Source organism: Salvelinus sp. IW2-2015, linkage group LG27, assembly GCF_002910315.2.
Source record: "Salvelinus sp. IW2-2015 linkage group LG27, ASM291031v2, whole genome shotgun sequence".
Taxonomy (NCBI): domain Eukaryota; kingdom Metazoa; phylum Chordata; class Actinopteri; order Salmoniformes; family Salmonidae; genus Salvelinus; species Salvelinus sp. IW2-2015.
The window spans coordinates 30046550-30073708 of NC_036867.1; the positions used below are offsets into that span (position 1 = coordinate 30046550).

At 43.4% G+C, this 27159-nt stretch overlaps 1 protein-coding gene across 1 annotated transcript in view; it reads left to right on the forward strand.

The window, feature by feature from the left end:
- The first annotated feature begins 479 nt into the window (after nt 1-479).
- The window catches only part of LOC111953338 (ras-associated and pleckstrin homology domains-containing protein 1), a 70891-nt gene continuing 44211 nt past the window's right edge, over nt 480-27159 (forward strand). The window contains exons 1-3 of the mRNA XM_070435528.1: nt 480-802; nt 2287-2611; nt 24850-24925. The gene's annotated coding sequence lies outside the window, so the exon portion shown is untranslated. The remainder of the gene's footprint in view (nt 803-2286; nt 2612-24849; nt 24926-27159) is intronic.

The following is a 27159-nucleotide window of genomic DNA, read 5'->3' on the forward strand; positions in this document are numbered from 1 at the left end:
AGACAGTGTCCCTCCTGTCAGCCATGGTTTTCTTGGGTACACAGCAGGCGGGTGCGAAACCGTGTGTTAGCTAGCACACGGTGTCGCTCCCGCCTGCTGTACGGTTTCCTGCAGTTCTGTTAACGATGAGGAGGGAAGGACAATGTCCAGCTGGCAAAGAGGACTCCGGTAACTAGGAGGCGTGGTCGAAAAAACAGATAATATTCCCATTTTGACACACATTCGAAAGCGCCACACGACATACCCAAGCATGAAGATGTTCTGCTTGGAGGGGGGCCTTCATACAGGAACCAATGGGTATACAAGGGGGGTGGGGAGGGCATTCATGCAGAAACCAATGGGATGCTCGAGGGGGGGTGTTCGTGAAGGAACCAATGGTATGCTCGAGAGGTATGTTCCTGCAGATGTAGAAATGCCCACATGCAGGAACGCCCCGATTTGCGTGCTGCAGTTGCACACCAGCACACTGGGTTGGAGAGGTGCTTGCTCACTCCCAGGATAGCGCTGTTGATTAGTCGAGCATAATTCTGGGCTGGACAGGAAACAGGAGACGCTTAGCGTGCCTCGCGCAACAATCCTGGGAAAGAGAATGAGGATGGGAATATGTATGTATTTGCACGACGAGCGGTTAGTTAAAAAAAGATGAGGACAACGGGCACTACAATTCTTTTAACTGTTTCACATAAGCGTGTTATTTGGGCCATTAAGTCTTTGGAACTAATACGGTGATTACTGCGTTTGGTTTTCATCAACCATTGGGGGGAATACAGAAGAGGAGCCACTGTTTAATCCCAATTTGACTGTAAGTGGGTTGTGAAATCAGCTTTTCTCACCTATAGATGTGTTTAGGATTTATTTATTGTTAAAAACTAACAATCTACTTAACAAAAAATACCTTAAACGAGTTATGGTGTACCAGCCTAGGTGATCCTTATTGTAGCGTCTCCATGAAAAAAAGGGCCGAGAGACGGGAATTGATAGCCTGCTGGGTGTGAATTGTTTGTGGAGGAAGGGTAGTTTGTTGTATAGGACCTCACATTTGAAATATGGCTATGTTTTTAGTTAAACATTTATATTTTATAAAGGCTATGATGTCAAAACTAGTGGTATGTTTGAAAGAGTTCTATGCTTTTGCGGTGTTCTTACGCGGCCATTGAACACTCCTTGGATAAAGGGTGTGTGTGGCTGGCCAGATTAGGGAACACCACGGGCTGACCATGACCTATTGAAAAAGATTACTGAACAACTGTTGTTAGGTCGTCATACTAGTGAATGTTTTTTTTATGAACAGGCCGGGGATACAAAGTAGCACTGTCTGTGTGAATTGCTGATATGAATGTCAGTTGATGATGGTCTAGGATGGGTAAATTGTTTTCATGCAAATTTGCTGACATCATCGTCGTCTCTCATCAAAGTCGATTTGTCTAACGGAGAACAGCCTACTGCGCAATGTCATGCCATTTTCAGCGAAATATTATGATAGGTTTAGTGCCTCGTTGAACAACGATATTGCTGACAGTGTCTCCACCCTGTTCAGACTGGTCTCGGACTAGACATAATAGTAAACGTAAATTTGGGACACCAAATTTGTATGTTCTCGAAATACGTGAGGTTGAATTGCATTGAATTATATGTCTGGCAGAAATGAGCGTTTGAATCCGGAAAGTTGCTCTCACGATTTCTACAAGCCAGAATGTTTAATACAATTATATATTAACATACATTTACCGGTTCTTGTGGTTGGTCCTTTCGGTGGTAGGAATGTGAGATGATATATCCACAGGAAAGTATAATTACATTAACTTTTCAAAGCATTTGTAGTGCATTCCGATTTATATCACCTGAAGCATGATCAGTAGATAAAAATACATGCACACTTGCTGAGTTTGTGCACGTGTTTACATGGTTCTGCACATGCTTCAGGTGATAGAAATCTGAAAGCACTACCAGCACTTTGAAAAGGTGATGTAATTATACTTTCCTGTGGATATATTGTCTCCCAGTCCTGGACATATAACGCGAACGTCTAGCCACCCAAAGGTTATGTGTACAAATCTCATCATGGACAATTAGCAACTACTTACTTTTTAGCTACTTTGCCTCTACTTAGCATGTTAGCTAACCCTAAACCTTTTAGCTAACCCTAACCCTTTAACTTAGCTCTAGGGGTTAATGTTAGCCAGCTACCTAACGTTAGCCACCCAGTAAAAATCTATTTAATCCATTTTAGCATTAGGCTGTAACATAGCAAAACGTAGGAAAGTCAAGGGGTCTGAATACTTTCAGAAGGCTTGAATGCCAAGCGTCAAGTCTGGAGGAAACCTGGCACCATCCCTACGGTGAAGCATGGTGGTGTCAGCACTCAGGACCTCAGACTGGGGTGAAGGTTCACCTTCCAACAGGACAAAGACCCTAAGCACACAGCCAAGACAACGCAGGAGTGGCTTCGGGATAAGTCTCTGAATGTCCTTGAATGTTCTTCGATCTGACTTGAACACGATCGAACATCTCTGGAGAGACCTGAAAATAGCTGTGCAGCGACGCTCCCCATCCAACCTGACAGAGCTTGAGAGGATCTGCTGAGAAGAATGGGAGAAACTCCCCAATACAGGTGTGCCAAGCTTGTAGTGTCATACCCCAGAAGATTCAAGGCTGTAATCGCTGCCAAAGGTGCTTCAACAAAGTACTTAGTTTAGGTTCTGTAAATGTGATATTTCATTTATTTTTGTTATCTAGCACACAGTGCTTTTGATTTTGATTTGTTTAACACCTTTTTGTTTACTACATGATTCCATATGTGTTATTTCATAGTYTTAATGTCTTCACTATTATTCTACAATGTAGAAAATAGTAAAAATAAAGAAAAACCTTGGAATGAGTAGGTGTGTCCAAACTTTTGACTAGTACTGTATGTATATGAGTGTTTCTTGGCTAAATAGACTCTGTGACAATAGACCCAAAGACAAACACAGAATTGAGAGTAAGACTGGGTTTCTCTGCTCATAGCTTCAGACAGACATTCACACTGTAAAGTTAATGACCCTTCATTGAATGTAGAGTTCATAGCTCATTTTGCGAAGAGGAGCAGAGTGCAAGGCCTCTCTGGGTGCCATATGTACCCAGGTTCCCAATACCTGCTAAAATGTCAAAACCAACGTGTGTTTGGTGGGCATTTGTTACTCTTGTAGGGCTTGGAAAGCAGAGGTTTCTTTTTGATGAGCTCTTCTTGTGAGGGGGCACAAGCATTCCTGGCACGCTGTAAGATTGCTAGTGAAACGAAGCCTACTGGGTGAAGCTGATGAACTTATGACACCTTACTATCTGTCCAACACGTTATGACCATATGGTATTTTTTTTTAGGCAAGCATGTAATGTAGCCTACCTTACCTCCACAAGGCACGGAAACACGGAAACTGCCCTAACCTCTCTGTTGTTTGGGGACAGAGCAGTAACCTTTCTATAGGCAGTGAAGTCCTATCACCTATATTGGACACATACAGGTAGGTCCCTCCCCATTTGGGACTGTTTGCTTTTGTTCTAGGTGAATACACCCCAGTTACGGGCCAGATGATAACAACTAACAATCAGTAGGTGGTTTCATAGGTTTCTAGTGAACGCTGTTTAGATTTACAAGGACAGCAAGTAGCAGGAGTTGTGGTTTCACTTTTGGCATGACAGAGATTTCACCGTCATGCCAAAAGAACAGGGAAAATAATGGAAGGAAGCGCATAAGTGAAGTGTTGTGCAAGACGTATGCAATCTAAAGTTGACCCCTACCTCCTGTTCACTTTTGGAGATCTGAAAGAACTTGTAGTAGTTCCACCTTGCCTTTCAATAGGCTAGATAGAATTTGTGTCGTTATTGCTTATGCCTATCCAGTCCTCACAAGATCTCCACAAGTGTCTAGGGCAGTTACTCACAATTATTTGTAAGGGGGCCACTTTGTCAAAGGGGGGCACAGATTGTTGTACTTTTAATTCCAATATTATCATTTGAGAGCAAATTCAGAGCAATAGAGCACATGCAATTGTTTTGATGTACAGCACATCACAAATGTACATACACACATTAAATAGTATAAGACCCATATTAAGGGTTACCTCAGTAGTTGGATGAGTGAAAATGTCCCTTCTGCTCTTTGACTGAATTTATTTTAAATTTATAGTCTGTTGCTGTCCTTGTGAGGCAATCCAGGTGTGCATTGGTCAGTCTGTTTTTGTTTCACAATGTTCCTTGCTAAGTCCCTTCTCTTTCCCCCGCGTGTTTGGGGCGCCGTAAGTGCACATAGATGCCAGATTTGACCAGTCAATATTATTATCAGCAAAAAATATAACAAGGGCTTTCAGAATATCCTCTCCTTGTGTTTGTCCCTGAAGGGGCAGTAAACATAAAAGTAACTCTCTGAACGACTCATTTTGAGGGAAGCGGACCCAAACACACAATTGGGCAATTTCACTTAAATCAGTGCTTTCATCAAGTGCAATACTAAAACACGGCTCCACGGTTGTCAGTAATCAGTTGCTTGCTTTCTATGCGTATTGTTATGTTCGAGTCTCTGAGAGTTGCAGTCCCTTAATCTTAAGGATGTGACCCTTTTCTAACCGCCTGTAGCTCAGGATCTGAAGCAAGGATATGCATGTTCTTGATACCATCTAAAAGGAAACACTTTGAAGTTTGTGGAAATGTGAAATGAATGTAGGAGAATTTAACACATTAGACCTAGTAAAAGATAATACAAAGAAAAAAAACATGCAGTTTTTTTTTTTACTATTTTGAAATGCAAGAGAAAAGCCATAATGTATTATTCCAGCCCAGGCGCAATTTAGATTTTGGCCACTGATGGCAGCAGCGTATGTTCAAAGTTTTAGACTGATCCAATGAACCACTGCATATTTGTTCAAAATGTTATATCAAGACTGCCCAAATGTGCCTAATATGGTTTATTAATCCAGTTTCAAGTTCATAATTGTGCACCTCAAACAATAGCATGGTATTATTTCACTGTAATAGCTACTGTAAATTGGACAGTGCTGTTAGTTTAAATTCTTATTAATCTTTCTGCCTATATCAGATATGTCTGTCCTGGGAATCTTTTTTGTGACTTCAGACCTCATGCTAATCACATTAGCCTACGTTAGCTCAACCGTCCCGCGGGAGGGACACCTATCCCTTAGAGGTTTTAATTTGCTTTAAAATAGCTTCCTTGTTTGTGAAATCAGCATACAATATTTTGTCTGAGGCCAAAAAAACATTATTTGACAATCTCTGCGTCTGAAGGCCTTCCTGTTTCTTGCGAGTATCCAAGCAATCTCATATGTTGCCTGACGTTTTCTCTGCAACAGTGCTAGATCTGTCCATTTGTTGTTCTTTGACCTGTCCTTTTGAGGTGTGTTATATAGTTGTTTCTGAGGCTGCTTTGTGGCGGATATGTTTTGTCAAAGTGGCCATGGTGTGACTGGAAATGTCGCTCTAAATTTGCTCGTTTAAAACAATTGACTGCCTTCTGGCAAATAAGACAGTGAGCTAGTCCCATCATGCAGTACAAAAATACTTGTCTGTCCATTTCTCTTGGAACCTTCTGTGTTCTTCTTGAATCGACCGTATCCTTGTCTTAGTCACCGGGGCTACGTTAGCTAGCTGCATTTCCTCGCCGCCATTTGCAGATACATTTTTTTCCTCCTGGTTCTCTGATGGTTGTTCGTTCACAGGTGCCACGTTGTTCTCCAGCTGTTCCCCCTCATTTTCCTTGTCAATAGATTTCCGTTTCTTTTTTTACAATAAATGGATCCATGTCTACCAGACTGTAAAATTAGCTAGGAGCAAACTGATATGGGTCGGTCGCTGTAGCTGTGCAGTTGCGTTCTATTTAGACAAATGTTCAATTTCGGGCTTTGTTCAACAGCTCCTCTATACTGCCATCTATCTGCCGTCCAGGGAACAATAGATATATTCAATGAAGTGATTCAGGCCTGCATTAAACACATTGAATTAAAATTGTATCATTGTTATGAATGGAAAATCACTGATCTGCAAATTAATGGTACCACTGGTCTAGGGGGTAGGGGCTGGTTGACTTGAGATGGTGGCTTGATTGTCAGACTCTTCAGTCAGTCTCGACAATAGATGTTATTAGGTTAGTTGTGTGGTTTTGTTTATGAAGAATTGAATGAAGGATCACATTGCAACTTACATCGGCAGGCAGCTGTGTGGCCACATTATTCTGAAAGCCAAAGGACTTTGTTAGCTGTGTTCTTTGCGGCTGATGTAGCCTGGGTTGTGTTCATTAGTTCAAAACGTTGTGCAACAAAAAATGTAAATGCACTTATTATTCGACAAATCCAGGTATTCCATTCCCGTTTTACTCCATTCCCGTTCCATTTGGTGCCTACTGAACACGACCCAGGCTTTGTGTACATAAACAGCACAGTCATGGTTTAAGTTTTTCATTGATTGGGGGGACCATCTGTCAGTAGGAGCTGGTGAGTGTCCCAAATGGCACCCTATTCCCTATGTAGTGCACTACTTTTGACCAGGGCCCATAGTGCTTTGATCAAAAGTAGTGCAATATATGGGGAATAGGATGCCATTTGGGATACAAGCCTGGTGTCATTTTATTTTCTATTTTTTGAAGGGCAGATGTAAGGGAGTTCAGTGTTCCACTTTTTCCCCGAGGCCAGGGAGGGAGAAGAGTGGGAGGAAAACAAGAGAGAGACTGCATGTCTGAGAACTGCAGAACACAACAAAAACCACACAGCTTACAGCCACTGCATGGTTTTCCCATTCACTACTTTTGTTAAAAAAAACATGTTCTCTACCTTGTCTGCTCCCATATTTATGTCACCCTCTTCCCTTTCATGTCCCAGTGAAAGTAGTTTTTAGCGGTAAAAAGGTACCACGTTTAAAAAATACAAATAAAATCCCCCTACCCCTTTCAAATATACAAAAAGAATGGAAAGGCCTCTGTGTACAAAGCGCTATACAGTAGGGACAAGGAAGCCACATAACTCCCTCTATATTTTCATGTTTCAGTAAAAGTAGTGAAGCTGCTGATCAGATGACAAAAGCAGTCCCAGCTTGGTTAATGATCCCTGGGGTGCTGCACATGTAGAAGGCCCTCTGCTCTGCCACCCACCACATGTCCCTAGGCACAAAAGGCAGCTCTCGAGCCACACAAAGAGCAGCAATGCCACTGAGATGACGGGTGTAGGTTTACCCAGGATCTGTTACACCCAGAGTGGGTGTGGGGGGGCACTTCAAAGATATTCATAACTTACTGTGATAAAGCGCTAGAGGGGGGATTGGAAGGTGGTGGTGGTGGTGGTGGGGGGGGGGCAGGGAAACCTGTGATGGGGCCTGCTGATAAAGGAGGTATCCCTGCTGCCAGTGCCTTGGGCGGGGTTGGGGGTTTGGGAGAGGGCGTGGTAGGGGCCTGCGAAGGGCAGCTGGCGCCATGGTGCCCGACCGAGTGCCACCCCCATATACAAACCAGAGCCCACCCTGCTTTCCTAGGCGTGAGTTTCCCCTATTGTAGTTTGTCCTGGTACATGGCCTCTGTCTCCATAGGTCCCTTAGGGTTCAATATAGCATTTTCTTGACCTTTGATGACAGCTGCAACTGCTATTTTGTAACAAAGGCAGCCAGCCAGCCACCCGCCTGCCTGCCCTAGATCCCCTCCTATGGACCAAGATGGAGAAGGACATTTTCACTGACCAATTGTTCACCGAAATGTACAAAATCCAAATCTAGATGGCTCAATGAAATTAACAAGAAAATCAATGTATTTTTCATTTACATAGTGTTATTTGATTGATACTGTAATTCACATGTGTCGTTTTGATTTCTTTGCAATAAGAAATGAACAGGGGTTCTTATCTGAATGTTTTAAATGGATCGGGAGCACACATCTGTGGGTCCATGTCTAGATCATGTTTTCAGACTGTTAGAGGGCTGGTGTTCAGACTCTGTTCTGTCTGTGATTGGAACGGGCAGGAGGGGGGCACCCTTGCCCGTGTTGAGGGGAATACAGGAATACATCTGGGTCCTCATTTAGCAGGAGCGCTCAAGCGATGCCATGCAGGCTGCACAGGAGTGATGAACAAAGTGATGCAGAGGCAAAGTGTTGCCCCACAATGAAAGGAAATGCTCTCCCCCCTCTACCCCGTACATCTCTCTTCTCCCCCTCCCCCTCTCTATATATAGTGTCATTATAAGCAGCTTAGGTAGTTATTAATCAGTCAATAGCATGAGCACAATGGTGGCTGATTTTAAGGCTTCTGCATGCTTAGGTTTGGCTGGTCCTACGTTTCATGCGCTGAAATATATATATTCCATACTCACAAAAAGCTTATTTCTATCAAGTGTTGTGCACAAATTTGTTTACATCCCTGTTAGTGAGCATTTCTTCTTTGCCAAGATAATCCATCCACCCGACCGGTGTGGCATATCACAAAGCTGATTAAAAAGCATGATCATTACACCGGTGCACCTTGTGCTGGGGACAAAAGACCACTAAAATGTGCAGTTTTGTCATACAACACAATTCCACAGATGTCTCAAGTTTTAAGGGAGCATGCAATTGGCATGCTGACTGCAGGAATGTCCACCAGAGCTGTTGCCAGATAATTGATTTCTCTACCATAACCCCCTCCAACATCGTTTTAGAGAATTTGTCAGAACGTCCAACTGGCCTCATAACCTCACATCACGTGTAACCAGCCCAGGACCTCCACATCCGGCTTTTTCACCTGCGGGATCGTCTGAGACTAGCCACCACGACAGCTGATGAAACTGTGGGTTTGCACAACCAAAGAATTTCTGGACAAACTGTTAGAAACCATCTTAGCGAAGCTCCTCTGTGTGCTCCTCGTCCTCACCAGGGTCGTGACCTGACTACATTTCGGTGTCATAACGACTTCAGTGGGCAAATGCTCACCCCTCGATGGCCACTGGCACACTGGAGAAGTGTGCTTTTCATGGATGAATCCTGGTTTCAACTGTACTGTGCAGATGGCAGACTGCGTGTGGGTGAACAGTTTGCTGATGTCATCGTTGTGAACCGAGTCCTCCATGGTGGCGGTGGGGTTATGGTATGGGCAGGCATAAGCTACGGACAGCAAACACAATTGCATTTTATCGATGGCAATTTGAATGCACAGAGATACCGTGACGAGATCCTGAGGCCCATTGTCGTGCCGTTCATCCGCCGCCATCACCTCATGTATCAGCATGATAATGCACGGACCTATGTCACAAGGATCTGTACACAATTCCTGGAAGCTGAAAATGTCCCAGTTTTTCCATGGCCTGCATACTCACCAGACATGTCACACATTGAGCATGTTTGGGGTGCTCTGGACCGGTGTACGACAGCGGGTTCCATTTATCCAGCAAACTTCGCACAGCCCTTAAAGAGGAGTGGGACAACATTCCACAGGCCACAATCAATCAACAGCCTGATCAACTCTGAAGGAGATGTTGCGCTCATGAGGCAAATGGTGGTCACACCAGATACTGACTGGTTTCTGATCCACACCCCTACTTGAAAAAAACAATTATTTAAGATATCTCTGACCAACAGATGCATATCTGTATTCCCAGTCATGTGAAATCCATAGAATAGGGCCTAATGAATTTATTTAAATTAACTGATTTCCTTATATGAACTGTAACTTGTTGCGTTTATATTTTTGTTCAGTGTAAGATAACACACGAACTCTGTCGTTTAATTTAGACATTTTTGCATAGGAGATCTTAGTCGATCAATTTTACATCGAACTAAGATGTTTGGTGCAGTATTTCTCAAGTGACAAAATGTGCATGGAAACGAGGCATATTGTTGAATGACAACAAAACACTTAGTTGAAGAATCCCTACTGTTCACCAATGACCAACGAAGGGGCGTAGACTTCGGCTCTTAACTTCAGCTTGCCTCGAGAGAAAAAAACGCTTGCAACCACCCGAAAAAACCCTTACCGAAGACCAAAATGTCATCATCATATACAATTGAAGTCAGAGTTTACATACACCTTAGCCAATTACATTTAAACTCAGTTTTTCACAATTCCTGACATTTAATCCTAGTAAAAATTCCCTGTTTTAGGTCAGTTAGGGTCACCACTTTTATTTTAAGAATGTGAAATGTCAGAATAATAGTAGAGTGAATGATTTATTTCAGCTTTTATTTCTTTCACCACATTCCCAGTGGGTCAGAAGTTTACATACACTCAATTAGTATTTGGTAGCATTGCCTTTCAATTGTTTAACTTGGGTCAAACGTTTTGGGTAGCCTTCCACAAGCTTCCCACAATAAGTTTGGTGAATTTTGGCACATTCCTCCTGACAGAGCTGGTGTAACTGAGTCAGGTTTGTAGGCCTCCTTGCTCACACATGCTTTTTCAGTTCTGCCCACAATTTTTTTTCTAGGTTTGAGGTCAGGGCTTTGTGATGGCCACTCCAATACCTTGACCGTGTTGTCCTTAAGCCATTTTGCCACAACTTTGGAAGTATGCTTGGGGTCATTGTCCATTTGGAAGACCCATTTGCGACCAAGCTTTAACTTCCTGACTGATGTCTGGAGATGTTGCTTCAATATATCCACATCATTTTCCTCCCTCATGAAGCCATCTATTTTGTGAACTACACCAGTCCCTCCTGCAGCAAAGCACCCCCACAACATGATGCTGCCACCCCCGTTCTTCAAGGTTGGCATGGTGTTCTTCAGCTTGCAAGCCTCCCCCTTTTTTTCCTCCAAACATTTCTCAATTTCTCCAAAAAGTACGATCTTTGTTACCATGTGCAGTTTCAAACTGTAGTCTGGCTTTTTAATGGCGGTTTTGGAGCAGTGGCTTCTTCCTTGCTGAGCGGCCTTTCAGTTTGTCAATATAGGACTCGTTTTACTGTGGAAATAGATATTTTTTACCTGTTTCCTCCAGCATCTTCACAAGATCCTTGCTGCTGTTCTGGGATTGATTTGCACTTTTCTCACCAAAATATGTTCATCTCTAGGAGACAGAATGCGTCTCCTTCCTGAGCGGTATGATGGCTGCGTGGTCCTTAGGTGTTTATACTTGCGTACTATTGTTTGTACAGATGAACGTGGTACCTTCAAGCATTTGGAAATTGCTCCCAAGGATGAACCAGACTTGTGGAGGTCTACAATTCCTTTTCTGAGGTCTTGGCTGATTTCTTTTGCTTTTCCCATGATGTCAAGCAAAGAGGCACTGAGTTTGAAGGTAGGCCTTGAAATACATCCACAGGTACACCTCCAATTGACTCAAATTATGTCAATTAGCCTATCAGAAGCTTCTAAATCCATGACGTTTTCTGGAATTTTCCAAGCTGTTTAAAGGCACAGTCAACTTAGTGTATGTAAACTTCTGACCCACTGGAATTGTGATACAGTGAAAAAATCTGTCTGTAATCAATTGTTGGAAAAAWTGACTTGTCATGCACAAGGTAGATGTCCTAACCGACTTGCCAAAACTATAGGTTGTTAACAAGAAATTTGTGGAGTGGTTGAAAAACGAGTTTTAATGACTCCATCCTAAGTGTATGTAAACTTCCGACTTCAACTGTATGCACAAACCGTTTCGGATAGGAAGCATGCGGACGCCTTTAGCCTGTGTCCTCAAAGTCAGCTACAGGCAGATGGCCTATGCTTGCTCCTCCTGTGGTCCAATCAGTGTTGCTATTAGTGTCATGTGACAGGATGTTAGAAATTTGACTAACCTGAACTCAGTTTTCGTTGCAAAACGTTTTGGTCTAACGAGTATGATCCAGGTCTGAAGTACAGAATGGCTACATTCCAAAACTGAAAAGGTCTCTCCTATGGCCCATCTCTTTTACCTAAATGATTCTTCAAGGCACGGAAGCTCAAGAAGCAATAAATCCTTGACCCATGGCCAAGTCAGAGTAAGCATTATGGCTGCTTTCCCACCATAGCATAGGCCTAATAACCTAAAGGTTGCACTTTTCCATATTGCTTTCACCAACCCAGTCCGGGAAAACGAGATTACATTTTTTTATTTTTAGCCTTGTCAGTGTATTCTATTGGTTTCCATTGGCAGTTTTGATGCCAACGGGTGTGGATGTAGCTTTTGATGGCCTTTAAATTATTTATTTTCGAGGCAGTGCACAGTCTAAGAAGACCCAATGGACCAAATCAGTGGTTTAGTTGAAGTGTTCGAGCCCAGCCTCTGCTGGGTTCTTCGATCTGGTTGTGTCCCAAGTGAGCTCTATGGGTACCGGGGGGAAAGTAGTGGGAGTGAGGTGCCATTTGGGACGCAGACTGTCCTCTTTCCCTCCAGTGAGAAGTTCTGTTCTGAGTGACTTCCCATGACCCACTTGATGTTTTCTTCATTGCCATGGAAACGGGCTGTCTCCCATCAGCCAGGTGGGATAGACATCATTATCCTTCCCATCCTGTGTGCTCGCTGCTCTCCCCTCCCAGAGTTCAGCTGGTTCTCATGGAACACTGACAGCAGCACTGATGTGTGTTTATGTATGGGGTGGTAGAGAGAAGCCAAGATTGACGTTAGGAGACGAGGAGAAACACAACACCCTGTGCGGTTCTGACTGTTTGTTGTGTTGATATGGAGTGGTAGAGAGGAGCCAGGATTTGCCTGAGATTTGCGTTTATCTGTGTGTGTGTGAACTCTAGTATCAGGTCATTAGCGGTGCAGATTTAGCTAGCTCTTCCATTCACCCCACTGTGAAAGTCCTCCGCTATTTGTCCTGCCCGTAGTTTTTTGTTTTCTCTGTTTCCCCTGAGTGGTCTCTTGGTCACATTCCTTTTAAATCCTCAGGGAACTGTTTTTGTACTATGAATACATGCATTTTTGTAGATGTGTGTTTGTGATTCAAGGAAAAAATTGTGTGGAATTGTCTTTCTTTTGGACACACTGCTCTATTCTATTGGGGTTGTTTGTGTGTGTGGCTATGCTCAGTATGTAATTGTCTTGAAAGAGCTGGATAGCTGTAAACAGTCTTTGCACTTTTGGCACTTGGATGATTCTCTCTTACCATAGAACCTAGACATTAGCTATATGGGCGGTATTCAGTAAAGGTACAATTAAGCAAAACGTTTTGCAAAGGAAATTGACAAGTTCAGGTAGTACCCTTTTCCATTTAAATAAACTTTTCACCAGATTCACAGGGAGCACATTACAAAGGTTGAAGAAGCAAGATTCCAAGCAGCAGCTCCGTACTTCTTGCCAGACAGAGAACTGATACTGGTTGTAACGGTGGAATTGGCGACAGGTGGGTGGGGTCTGTAGGTTGCTATTGATAATTTTATTGGATTCCTCATGTCTTACTCATTGTTGGGAAGAATTACATGCTGACCAGACCGGACACGTCGCGTGCGCAAGCATTGCAAAATACATTTAGAAATCCATGTTATTCAATTATTGCACTCACACTGCTCACGCGCGCCAACGAGCGTCTGCGATGCCAAGGGCTAAAATAGAAATGAGTTATATTTCTGACGCAGATCGCGCTGAAAGTCCTGCCTCTCCCATCTCCTCATTGGTTTATAGAAGCAGGTACCCACCCACGTGCCATCTCCTCATTGGTTATATCCACATGGGTGACTGAAAGACGAACGAGGTCGGTGGCGGTAATGCACCTAATTTATGAAAGTTGCCAATCGCATTATAAAGTCAAGAGAAGAAAAAGCCTGGAAGGATGAAAGATGACTAGAAACGATTCGGTTGGCCGTTTTATGTGTGGAGTAATTGTCGGAGTAGAGGACCTTGTGCATTTCAGGTAAAATAACAACTCAATGTTTATATCCCAGGACAAATTAGCTAGCAACAGCAAGCTAGCTAAATAGGACAAATTAGCTAGCATACATGTTTAATGCTTTTTGACCTGTCCTCAAATTAATGTCATTGATTCAGAGTTTGTTTTGATATATTTTAACCTGCGTGTCTTGATCGCGTTTGGTGTAGGGGGAAAAAATACATTTATGCACAATAGCGCACGTGCGCAGCCGGTTTGGGTTCCGTGTTATGGTCCAAATCGGATGTTATGTACTGTATTTATTTTAGATTATATGAATCCTATACATTTTAAAATGGCCAATTTGGGTGCAATCAGTCAGCTTTAACTTCTCAGATCAAATTATATTTCAACAAAATAAGGTTTCAGGAATGATGGTCTCATCTGTTTCTAACTACAGAAACGATTTCAGAATCATCTTAGGTGACAAAAAATCCTCTTGTCCTTTTTGAGGTGGAATGACTCTGGTCTGTTTTAAGTTTTAGTTTTGTCCACTGAGTCTCTTTAAAGCATTCTCTATATTATGAGCTGAGACTGGGCTCAGTATAGAATAGAAAACCTCCATTATCCGTTAAAGATTTACAACTTGCCTTCATTTTCTTGGCTTTCCAGGCCCAGGCAAATATGACCTATTTAAAACATGCAAGATGCATTACACACATTAATCTCTTCACATCCGTTGTAGAATTCACTTTACAGATGTGGCGAATGCCCATACGGATGGGAGTGATTTTTATTTTGTTAGGATCCCCGTTAGCTGACGCCAATGGCGACAGCTAGTCCTACTGGGGTTCGACACGCAACAAAAACGACATTACAGACGGAAGACTTTACAATTAACATGCATTTAAAAACATTAACATGTATTGTGTGTGTTTGCATCTGTCAGTTACACATGTCAGTACATACACACACAAAGTAGATCACTCGGGGGAGAGGCCTTGTGCCGTGAGGTGTTGCTTTATTTGTCTTTTGAAACCAGGTTTGCTGTTCACTTGCGCTGTACGAGATGGGAGTTCCATACACTCATGGCTCTTTTAAAAATCACATTGTATTGGTCACACACATGGTTAGCAGATGTTATTGGAATTTGTAGCGAAATGCTTGTGCTCCAAGTTCCAACAGTGCAGCAATATTTAACAAGTAATCTAACAATTCCACAACTACCAAATACACGCAATCTAAGTAAAGGAATGGAATAAGAATATATACATATAAATATATGGATGAGCAATAACTGAGCGGCATAGGCAAGATGCAATAGATGTATAAAATACAGTATATACATATGAGATGAGTAATGCAAGCTATGTAAGCATTATTGAAGTGACTAGTGATCCATTTATTAAAGTGGCGAACGATTTCAAGTCTGTATGTAGGCAGCAGCCTCTATGTGTTAGTGATGGCTGTTTTAACAGTCTGATGGCCTTGAGATAGAAGCTGTTTTTTAATCTCTCGGTCCCAGCTTTGATGCACCTGTACTGACCTCGCCTTCTGGATGATAGCGGGGTGAACAGGCAGTGGCTCGGGTGGTTGTTGTCCTTGATGATCTTTTTGGCCTTCCTGTGACATCGGGTGCTGTAGGTGTCCTGGAGGGCAGGTAGTTTGCCCTCGGTGATGCGTTGTGCATACCACACCCACCCCCCTGGAGAGCCCTGCGGTTATGAGCGGTGCAGTTGCCGTACCAGGCGGTGATGCAGCCTGACCGGATGCTCTCAATTGTGTGTCTGTAAAAGTTTCTTAGACCTCCTAAGGTTGAAGAAACTCTTCACCACACTGTCTGTGTGGGTGGACCATTTCAGTTTGTCTGTGATGTGTATGTGTCCCATAGATAAGGGGGTGCTCCCTCTGCTCTTTCCTGAAGTCCACAATCATCTCCTTTGTTTTGTTGACGTTGAGTATGAGGTTGTTTTCCTGACACCACACTCGGAGTACCCTCACCTCCTCCCTATAGGCTGTCTTGTCGTTGTTGGTATTCAACCCTACTACTGTTGTGTTGTCTGCAAACTTGATGATTTGAATTGGAGGTGTGCATGGCCACGCAGTCATGGGTGAACAGGGAGTCCAGGAGGGGGCTGAGCACGTACTCTTGTGGGGCCCCAGTGTTGAGGATCAGCGAAGTAAAGATGTTGTCTCCTACCTTCACCACCTGGGGGCGGCCTGTCAGGAAGTCTAGGACCCAATTGCACAGGGTGGGGTTGAGAGCCATGGCTTCAAGCTTAATGATGAGTCTGGCGGATACAATGGTGTTTGAATGCTGAGCTGTAGTCAATGAACAGCATTCTTACATATGTATTCCTCTTGTCCAGGTGGGATAGGGCAGTGTGCAGTGTGATGGCGATTGCATCGTCTGTGGACCTATTGGGGCGGTACCCAAATTGAAGTGGGTCTAGGGTGACGGGTAAGGTGGAGGTGATATGATCCTTGACTAGTCTCTCAGCACTTCATGATGACAGAAGTGAGTGCTAGGGGGCAATAGTCATTTAGTTATCTATGCCTTCTTGGGTACAGGAACAATGGTGGCTATCTTAAAGCATGTGTGGACAACAGACTGGGATAGGGAGAGATATATATTCTATCTGTGAACGCCAGCCAGGTGGTCTGAGCATGCTCTGAGGACGCGGCTAGGGATGCCGCCTGGGCCGGCAGCCTTGCGAGGGTTAACACGTTTAAATGTCTTACTCACGTCGGCCACGGAGAAGGAGAGCCCACATTCCTTGGTAGCGTGCCGCGTCGGTGGCACTGTATTATCCTCAAAGCGGGCGAAGAAGGTGTTTTTAGTTTGTCTGGAAGCAAGACGTCGGTGTCTGTGACGTGATTGCTTTATTTTTGCAGTCCGTGATTGTCTAGACCCTGCCACGTACGTCTCTTGTCTGAGCTGTTTAATTGCGACTCCACTTTGTCACTATATACTGACATTTCGCTTGTTTGATTGCCTTGCGGAGGGAATAACTACACAGTTTGTATTCGGCCATATTCCCAGTCAACTTTCTATGGTTAAATGCGGTGGTTCGCTCTTTCGGGTTTTGCGCGAATACTGCCATCTATCCACGGTTTCTGGTTAGGGTAGGTTTTATATAGGCTCTGTATAATACTGTACGTTTCCTTTAATTTGTTCTGGACCTGTGAGACGAGTTGGAAGGCAAAACAGCAGCTTTATCTCAATATTCCACGCCTTCAGCCTTAGTGTGCACTTGCACACTCCCCATCATTGATCTAAGCATTGGCTGGAGGGAGTTTCCACCATTGTTAAATCCATGATGAGAAGTGTGCAAGTGTATGGTTTAGGAGAAGGGTGGAGAATCGGGATGCAGACAGCATCTCCCTGTCACATTGCCCATTTTACAGCGGGCGGAGGGTCGACGCACATCATTGAGCCAATATCCTCACTAGGGCCTAACCTTTCTTCAACCTTCAGCTACCAAGCTGCCACCTCAGTAGTTAGAAGACTGATGGCAGTGGTTGGGAACTGGGTCATTTCCAGTAGGGCAAACCGTCACTTAAAAAAAAAAAAAAGCGTTTTGAAAAGGAAATTGAGCGTTTCCTATTGTACATGTCCAAGTGGTCCCTCCCTCCMTGTTTCAATCTGTTTTCTTCAGTTTGGTGCCTAGTGATAATGAAAATGACCCAAGTGATCGGATAGAGAGAAAGAAATTAATAAAAGCGAGATGTCTGAGCAAGACTCTTAGTGTAAGTGATGTCATCCGGAAATGCGTGCTTGTAAAACTCTGAGGTCATTCTCATCATTTTTCCTCAAGTCATTTKACCAGTTTCACACAGTCAACATCTGGAACACTTGGCTGTGTAGCAGTTTCACTTTGTAATGCTTTGCAGCTTAATACCGGTGTTCATTAGGGAACACAGAACAAATAGCTTTTCAACAGAAAATGAGGGTTTCTTATTGAACAAGTTCAGGAAGAGACAAACTCCCTGTTTGTCTGTTTTTTATTTTTATTTTATGCATTTAGTGCCTAATGAGTGTGACCCTGGTATACTCCTGTAGTCCAAACTTCAGAGGGAGTTATATTGGTCAACGTCTGAATGTTAAATGTTATGCAACAGCGTGATGTTCCCTTGCACAGGGATGTCACAGGGCTTTGAATAAAGGTGGACCAGGCCAATAATGTAATTGGCAAAGGTTGCAACTGCTTTGGCTAGCCTACTGTAGATATTTCACTTCACCTTACGCCCCTCTCTCCAGAAAATAGATGGTGACTCGTATCAAACCAACACTTGTAGCTTTAGTCAATCACACTGGAGGCACATATGAGTGTTTTACCACTCACGCACAGTCATCGTGTTTGTGCATGCACTCATTTGTTTCTGTGATGTGTGTGTGTGTGTGTGTGTGTGTGAACACCAGCTCATGTTAAGTGTGTGTGAGTGGCTCACTCTCACTCACGCTCTCATTGACTAATACCCTGCCTTACCGAGTCCAACTCCCTGACTCACTCGCTGGGCTGACTGGGCTAATCTCTTGGCTGGGGCTTGGTTTGTTGTGTAGTGATCCTGATTACACACTGTCGTGCCAAATGTAGTACGGCCTGGTTCCAGATAAGCTGCCGAGCTTGGCGTCCCTATTGGTGATATGAGGCATCAGAGGGCTACTCACAGGTCCAGGGTCAGCCAACATGAACCTGTTGCAACAAAAGTGAAGTTTACAGAGAGGGAGAGAGTCAAACGCCCATATTCATTAATCTTCTGAGTAGGGGTGCTGATCTTGGATCAGTTTAGCCTTTTCTGTCATAATGAATAATGGACAGGGAGGGCCTGATCCTAGCGCTCCTAGTCTGGGGGGTCTTTCACACCAGTTTGGTGCAGATTTTCTGAACTCTGGTGTGTTTAGCCCCTTAGTTCAGTGTGAAAACACTATCCGCACTCAGGAGTGAACTAAACAACTCACGTGGTTTGATCAAAAATGGTGGTCTCAAAACTGACCTAAGATCAGCGTAACTTCACCCTAATCCAGTGATGGCCATGCATTTCTCTAGTTATGATGACTCGTGCTCTATGGTCACTTGTGATTTGGTCTTCTGAAAGACTTAACCTACTCGTCCTCTTAAGCCTCGTTCACAAAACCCTTTACGTTTACACAACATGTGAAGTGTTATATCCAGCAACTTCGCACAGCCGTTGAAGGAGAGTGGGACAACATTCCACAGGCCACAATCAAATGGAGGTCACACCAGGTGCAGACTTACCTTAAAAAAAAAGGTTCTGTGACCAACTGATGTATATCTGTATTCCCAGTCATGTGAAATCCATAGATTAGGGCCTAATTTATTTATTWAAATGGACTGATTTCCTTATATGAATTGTAACCAGGGCTGTTGCACTTGACCATATTACCGCCACACCATATAGTCACGGTAATTAGGCTTCCCTAAGCTCTGATGCTGCTCATGTTCATTAGTAGCCTACCAAACTTGCTAACTGCCTGGTACTCAGCACTCTATTGCCCCTCTAATCACACTGACATCAATGCAAATGTTTTCGAAAATCTTATCAAACACGAGAGCATGAGAGCTCATGTTGCGCAACATTTCTATGTGCTATGCAATTGTGTGAGAAAACAGAGTGATGGCCTCTACTGAATGGAGGAGGATCCCATCAGCTGTTTATAGGCTTACTATATTTATTTTTCAACTTACCTAATATTAAGCACATTGCTTATATTTATAACAGGAGTATAGCCTACCTGACTGGCATGAAAAGGAATCACGGGAAAAGAGTCCTCCGTCCCCTATTTAAGTGCATAGGTGATATGCATTTTCCCCGCTGCCCCTGTTTCGAGACTGGACCATTATCATGTACCTTTCTAAATTAAAACAAACTTCACACATATTATTTAGTATATGCAAAGATGAGATTAAATGAAGAATAGTCTGATGGGGGGCTATTAGCCTATCACTTGTGAATGATGCCCAGCATAAGACAGACTTTTTCTAATCATAGTTGCACACCTCATGTAGTCTAGCCCATAAGCCTATATGTTTTGTATCTCAACTAAAGTGGCCAAAAAACGAATAAAAATGAAGCACATTGATCCGCTTTACAAGGGGTTTAGAGCCTAACTGGTATACATAAGCAGCATGTGAGTTTCAAGTTTGGGGAAGATAATGTTCACCATAAAAATGTACCTTTTTTATAATAAAGGCATTGAATGCTTAATTGTATTTGCGGGCACTTTTGATAATGGTGTTTTCCCGCTAATGTTACGCTTATAATGTGAAGAAATAGCCTAATACTTTATCTACATTTTTAATCTAAATGTTCTGATCTGTTGTCAGCCACATTACATAAAGTTTTGTTTAATGCGAGTGGTTGTATTAATTTGGGATCTATTGCATCCCACAACTGTCCCATGCTTTGTTTGGAATATTTAATTCTTGCACAGAATACAATAGGTTTACTTTTTTACTATGAGGATAGTAGATTGACATAGGCTAGTGCTTTTGCTGTTCGTTTGGGATAATCATCTTGTTGGCTGACAATGTAAATGTGGACAGTTTTTCCAATACCTTCAATATGCACCTCGGAATTGGATAATATCGACAGGCGCAGTTGCGTCCCCGGTGTGTCGGTCTTCACTTGTAGTCTGTGAGAAAGACCCAATCACGTGATGGAGAGCGCGCAGCACTCAGGGAGTAGGGTACAACAAAAGCATGTGTTTTTTTTAAGGTGCATTACGGCCACAAAGGAGATGCTGCCGGGAAATTCGAGACATTATCAATTTCTTGTCAAATTGTGAATGAGAGACTGATGAAGTGTGTACAGGCCTGCGTATAAAACGAAGCAGAGCTCATGCCTTTTATGCAACTTTTTTCAAATCATCATTAGTCGCATCATGCAGCCTTAAAATATATTAAAATCAAAACATGTAGCCCAACAATTGTAGAACAACTAAGTTACATTAACTCTAAATTAAGCATATAAGAGTACCTATTTCTTTGTTAACCGCTCAACACAGAATAGCCGCATGTGCGCACTCCCTCAAATCGTTTGGAGAAAATATGTATATTTTATTCAGCTTTGTTCAATTGTTTTCTTCATACTATACAATAATGCCACTGAATTCTAAGCTAATCTTGTCTGCTAAATGAACTAGTGTAGCCCACAGCCATTTAGCATAGCCACATCAGGACCTAACATAAGAACAACTCAGAGTAGGCTATTCTGTTCTTCTGAAATAGTCTACATTTTCTTCATATCATGTTTCTTTAGACTTGTCAAATGGATTTATTGTGAAGGTGTAGGCTTTATTAAATGGATTTATTAGACTTTTTAAAATGTAGATGTTCCAAATGTCTGCATCAGTGTGGAAGCCAGGAGATGCTAAATGTGTTATGTTAAGTAACGGCCAATTACCGTGAGAACGACAGTTATTTGCTTGACAGTCACCAGCTGACAAAATTTCGTGACCACCCCAGCCTTAACTGTAACTCAGTAAAATCTTTGAAATTGTTGCATGTTGCTTTTTTAAATTATTGTTCAGCGTGTTTATCCTGTCTCGATTGAAAAGGTCATATTTTGCCATCTTCCAAAATACATGTCATTTCTGACAAGCGACGGGTTCTCCTCCATCTTGCGTTAAACAGTACAGTTGTCCGCTCACGAGCGGGGCAAGAGTCCGTGTAATGAAATGCGGCACAATGTAAACGGAGCATTAGTTAGAGAATGCATGAGGCAGTGTGACGGATGTCCTAACTACTACGAATGCAATGTGATCTGTGTGGTGGAGGTCACCGGTTTGGACGTGTCGCACACACACACACACAAATATTTTTGCCTCCTACTGCTTTCGTTGTGGGTAATGTCCATTACTGTACACACTCCCAATTTCTCTCTCACCTTCCTCTATGTAACTATACAAGTTTTTATTATCCTCTGACATCACCTCTGCATAGTGCCCTCTTTCCCGCTTCCTGCTCAGACAGGAAATGTGGGATTGGGCCAGAGCAGGAAGTATGGGTGGGAGAAGGAAGCACCTGTATCCCAGGGAGATTTGAATATACAGTACAGGAAGCAGTGTCCCCTACATTTTGTTTTTTTGGTGGAGTGCAGAAGCCTACACCAACATCAACACTTGTCTGAATGGAAATCAACAGAGACAAGATGTGCAGCCTTAGTGGCTGTAGGGGATAAATACCGGTTTTGTGAGATGTTTTTCAACCCTATCCCAAATAGAGGACTTGATTCTCTAACCTTGGCTTTGGCCCTTGAAACTCAACTCCTGCACTTAGAATACACCCAGTGTAAGAGATTGACAATTAAGGTCCTGCTCTTTTGGATCCTGGGAGAAATGTCCACTCCCTATGCACACATCCTCCTCTCATCCTCCTCTCTAGCACCTGGGATAATGATGTCACACTTGTTTACTTCCTGTGTGCCGAGAGAGAAGCGGCAGCCGCTTTTGGCGTCACTGCTGCTACTGCAGCGCATACAGCTGTTCAAACCTACACGTCACCTCCAATACAATGTCACAGCGTTGACAGGCACGCATAATAGCTGGCCAGATATCACGCAGAGAAGGCTCGATCACTCACTGTAAGTCAAGCCGAGTGAGGGTATCAAAAACAGACGCAAACACAGTGTGTGTGTGAGGTGTTTTCATGTCTGTGTGTATCAGACACACACACACCATGAAAGAACACACCCCCTGTGTTTTGAGTGGGAGCCACATGCTTCGTGTGGACAGTCCGTCTGCACAGTTGTTCTACAAAGGGACAGCTGAGGCCAGCTGGGATAGCGAAGGCTAGAGTGTGTGTACTCCGAGGCAAACAAACACCCACCGTGTGGATTTGTTCACCACACAACGAGTCAGCATTTTTCACACCAGCCTAATGGTCCATCTATGTGATTCATTTGAATCATGTTGAACATAATGTTTAACATATGAGTCAGTATTAAAAACAAAAATGTATACAGTACCAGTCAAAAGTTTGGACACCTACTAATTCAAGGGTTTTTCTTTATTTTACTATTTTCTACATTGTAGAATAATAGTAAAGTCATCAAAACTATATGAAATAACACATATGGAATCATGTAGTAAACAAATCAAAATATATTTTATATTGGAGGTTCTTCAAAGTAGCCACCCTTTGCCTTGATGACAGCTTTGCACACTCTTGGCATTCTCTCAACCAGCTTCACCTGGAATGATTTTCCAACAGTCTTGAAGGAGTTCCCACATGCTGAGCACTTGTTGGCTGCTTTTCCTTTACTCTGTGGTCCAACTCATCCCAAACCATCTTAATTGGGTTGAGGTCGGATGATTGTGGAGGCCAGGTCAACTCATGCAGCACTCCATCACTCCTTCTTAGTCAAATAGCCCTTACACAGCCTGGAGGTGTGTTTTGGGTCATTGTCCTGTTTAAAAACAAATGGTATTCCCGCTAAGTGCAATCCAGATGGGATGGTGTATCTCTGCAGAATGCTGTGGTAGCCATGCTGGTTAAGTGTGCTTTGAATTCAAAATAAATCACTGACGGTGTCACCAGCAAAGCACCCCCACACCACCTCCATGCTTCACGGTGGGAACCACACATGCGGAGATCATCCGTTCACCTACTCTGCATCTCAAATACAGCGGTTTGAAAAATTTGGACTAATCAGACCAAAGRACAGATTTCCACCGGTCTAATATCCATTCCTTGTTTCTTAGGCCAAGCAAATCTCTTCTTCTTATTGGTGTCCTTTAGTAGTGGTTTCTTTGCAATTTGACCATGAAGTCCTGACTCACACAGTCTCATCTGAACAGATGATGTTGATGTGTCTGAGGTGCAGTTATTCTCATGAACTTACTCTGGGTCTTCCTTTCCTGTGGCGGTCCTCATGAGATCTAGTTTCATCATAGCGCTGGATGGGTTTTGCGACTGCACTTGAAGAAACTTTCAAAGTTCTTGAAATTTTCCAGWTTGACTGACCTTCATGTCTTAAAGTAATGGACTGTCATTTTTTTCTCTTTGGTTATTTGCCATAATATGGACTTGGTCTTTACCAAATAGGGCAATCTTCTGTATACCACCCCTACCTTGTCACAACTCAACTGATTGGCCCAAACGCATTGAGAAGGAAAGAAATTCCACAAATTAACTTTAACAAGGCACACCCATTAATTGAAATGCCTTCTAGGTGACTATCTCATGAAGTTGGTTGAAAGAATGCCAAGAGTGTGCAAAGCTGTCAAGGCAAAGGGTGGCTATTTGAAGAATCTCAAATATAACATATATTTTGTTTTGTTTAGTACTTTTGGTTACTACATGATTCCATATGTGTTATTTCATAGTTTTGATGTATTCACTATTATTCTACAATGTAGAAATAAAGAACAGATAGAGGAGGACCGTGGGGAAAGATACAGAGGTTGTGTCAAAGGGCATTAGGCCAAATTCAAACCTATCTCAACACTGTAGACGTGTGCTAGAGGTTGACCAGCCAGGCCATGAGTCAGCATTTTTATACGCGAGCCTAATCTTCCATCTATATGAGTCATTTGAATCATGTTTAACATATGGGTCGGCATTCTTTCTGGACATGAGACATATATTCGTCTGAATCAGCATACGGGACAAGCCTGGTGATTTAGTGAATCATAATGTGTGTCAGGGTTTTGATTTAGCTTTGTAGTTTTTGGTATGTGACTCAATGTGAATATCTGCCTGTGGAAGTGTGTTGCTCCTCATTTTAAATGTGTGTGTGTTTGTCTCAAGCTACCCTGCCACAGTGCGTGTGTTTAGTTTCTGAGCTTGATGTAGTTGCTCAACCCAGTGTATCTTTCTAAGAGCGCTCCACACCCAGGCTTGCTCTGAAGCTAATCCCTGCGGCGGTAAGATTGATCTCTCTCGCTCTCTCTCTCTCGCTGTGTACACACACACACAGAGACGCAGTCCATGTGATTTCTCCACAGCACTATGAGAACAAGCATCATCGATCCATAGGTCCCATTTTTCACTCAGTGATGGCCCTTGCTGAGCTGAATTTCAGCCATCCTTTCTGTCTCCACTTTAAAACAAAAATAGATGGTGAATCAAATCTGCATGATATTTTTTCTTCTCTTCTCTCCAGGACATAAAGGCTTGGTCCTGACTGTTGCGTTGGCTTCATTAGACCTGAGTGGGACAAAGGGAGAGAGACACCAGAGGTAAGATGCACTTTTAACGCCTTCCGTTAGCTTGCTGTTTAGTCAGTTACCAGCCACCGCTACATAGCTAGGTGGTCGTCGATGTGAGTTGATGACTTGGCAAGACGGCACACACCAATCGGCAACTACCAGGCTAGCCAATACATTGGCTCCTCTTGCAATTCTTTCGATACTTTCTGACCCCTGTAGTTATTGTATAATAATATGGACATTTTAGGAGATCGAACCCACAACCCTGGTGTTGCCAGTACCATGCTCTAGCTCAGTGAGCCATTGGAACCAGTCATGGACACTTTATCATGGCTGTACCAAAACTCTAATGACAGAATCTCCACAGTGATTGGCTCTTGCGCATAGAAATATAATTACTAGAATGGCCATTCCCATTCAAGTCAATGTTCTGTTATTCTATGCCAATGCTCTTGCTCCATGCGTGGTGATTTTTTTTTATCTGTAAGTTGAAGAGCAGACCCAGGAAAGATAGAGGCCAGACAGGGGAGGGAGTTGGGAGAGAGGGGCTGCATTTCATCCCATGAACATGTTTCCTCTTCTGCCTTCCATTCACTCCCCTTCACAGATCTAATAGGACTGTATATTTGAAAGCAATATGGTGGATACTGGGTGGAGTGGTTTTCTCATTTTATTTATTGAACYTTTATTTAATTAGGCAAGTCAGTTAAGAACAAATTCTTATTTACATTGACGTCCTAACCCGGCCAAACCCGGACGATGCTGGGCCAATTGTGCGCCGCCCTATGGGACTCCCAATCACAGCCGGATGTGATACAGCCTGGTTTCAAACCAGGGACTGTAGTGACACCTCTTGCACTGAGATTCAGAGCCTTAGACCGCTGCGCGACTCGGGAGCCATGAAGGGGAGTGAACGAGGGCAGAATGGAGGGAACATCTTCCTGGAATGAAACACAGCCAGGGAGGCCCAGACGAGAGAAGCCTCCCTGAGCTAGCCTCGTAAATAAGGTCCAAATGAAAAAAGAGTTAAGGCGAGGATCTTGTCTTTGGGCCTGGGATAATTCCAGCCAGGCTAAAGTGGAACCATGTGAAGGGGTGGACTCGAATGATGTTTGGTTGTGTTCCAAATGTCACCCCATTCCCTACATAGTTCGCTACTTTTGACCAGGACTAAAGTAGTGCACTATGTAGGGAATGGGGTGATATYTGGGATGTAGTCTCTGTGTGGCTGCCTGAGGGGTGTAATGAACACGTTTTCTCCCCCGCACCGGCCTGTTCCGGGAAGTGGAGAAGTAGTGTTGAAGTGAATTGTCACGCATGCTTTGAGAGTTTGTGTCCTRCGCTGTCTTGTCCCCTCCACCACCACTGTGGAGAACTTGCTCTCTCGTGTTTCCTGGCTGTCACACTGTCTGCCCACATAGCGGTGTGTGTGTCTCCCCCTCGAGAACCAGAATTGGGACCCAGAGGGGTGCACGTTTTTGTTCTAGCCCCGCACTAACACACCCAACTAATCATTGAGCCTTTGATAAGTCAAATCAGGTGTCTTAATGCTGGGTCGCCAAGAACGTAGTGATATCAGAGGAGGTAGGAAAGCAGTGTGGCTCAGCAGTAGGGCTGCTGTCTACCAAGCACATTGTGTCCAGGAGCAACATGGAATCCTAACACTTTCTTCCTTCTACAACAATAACCGACATCTATATTCCTAACTGTCTAAATAAAGAGAAATGCATCTGTAGGAGGGGGAAAAATAGTAGGTAGGAAAGATTGTGTGACAAATAGGGATGACGGGGCAGGCTAGTCATTTGCCATGTCAGTGTATTTAATGACCTATACTCATTCCTTGAGGATGAGATGCTTTCACTGTGAGAATCAGGGTCGACTCGCAGAGCGTCTCTCACACACACGCACAAGCAGCCATCTGAAGTGGACCTTTTACGGTAAACAAAATCTATGGTACCAGCCCCCCACTGCCCTGTCACTCAGGGTGTGTGTGTGTGCTCGAGTGCATGCGACTGCACTCATCTGCCCACAGCACACACTCAATCTACACAGCAGCTGTTTTGTTTAGAAAGAAGCACTCGTGATCGTGGAGTGTTTTGTCTAGGCMGGCTAATTAGTYGGAGTGTGTTTTGGTGTTTATAAGTGGGATGGAGGCCTGTAATGTACACCAACCAACCCATACTCCAGCTTCTTCGAAGGGTATATAGGATGTAGGGTGAAGTTGCATCTAGATGCTGATCTTGGGTCAGTTTAGCATTTTCCCC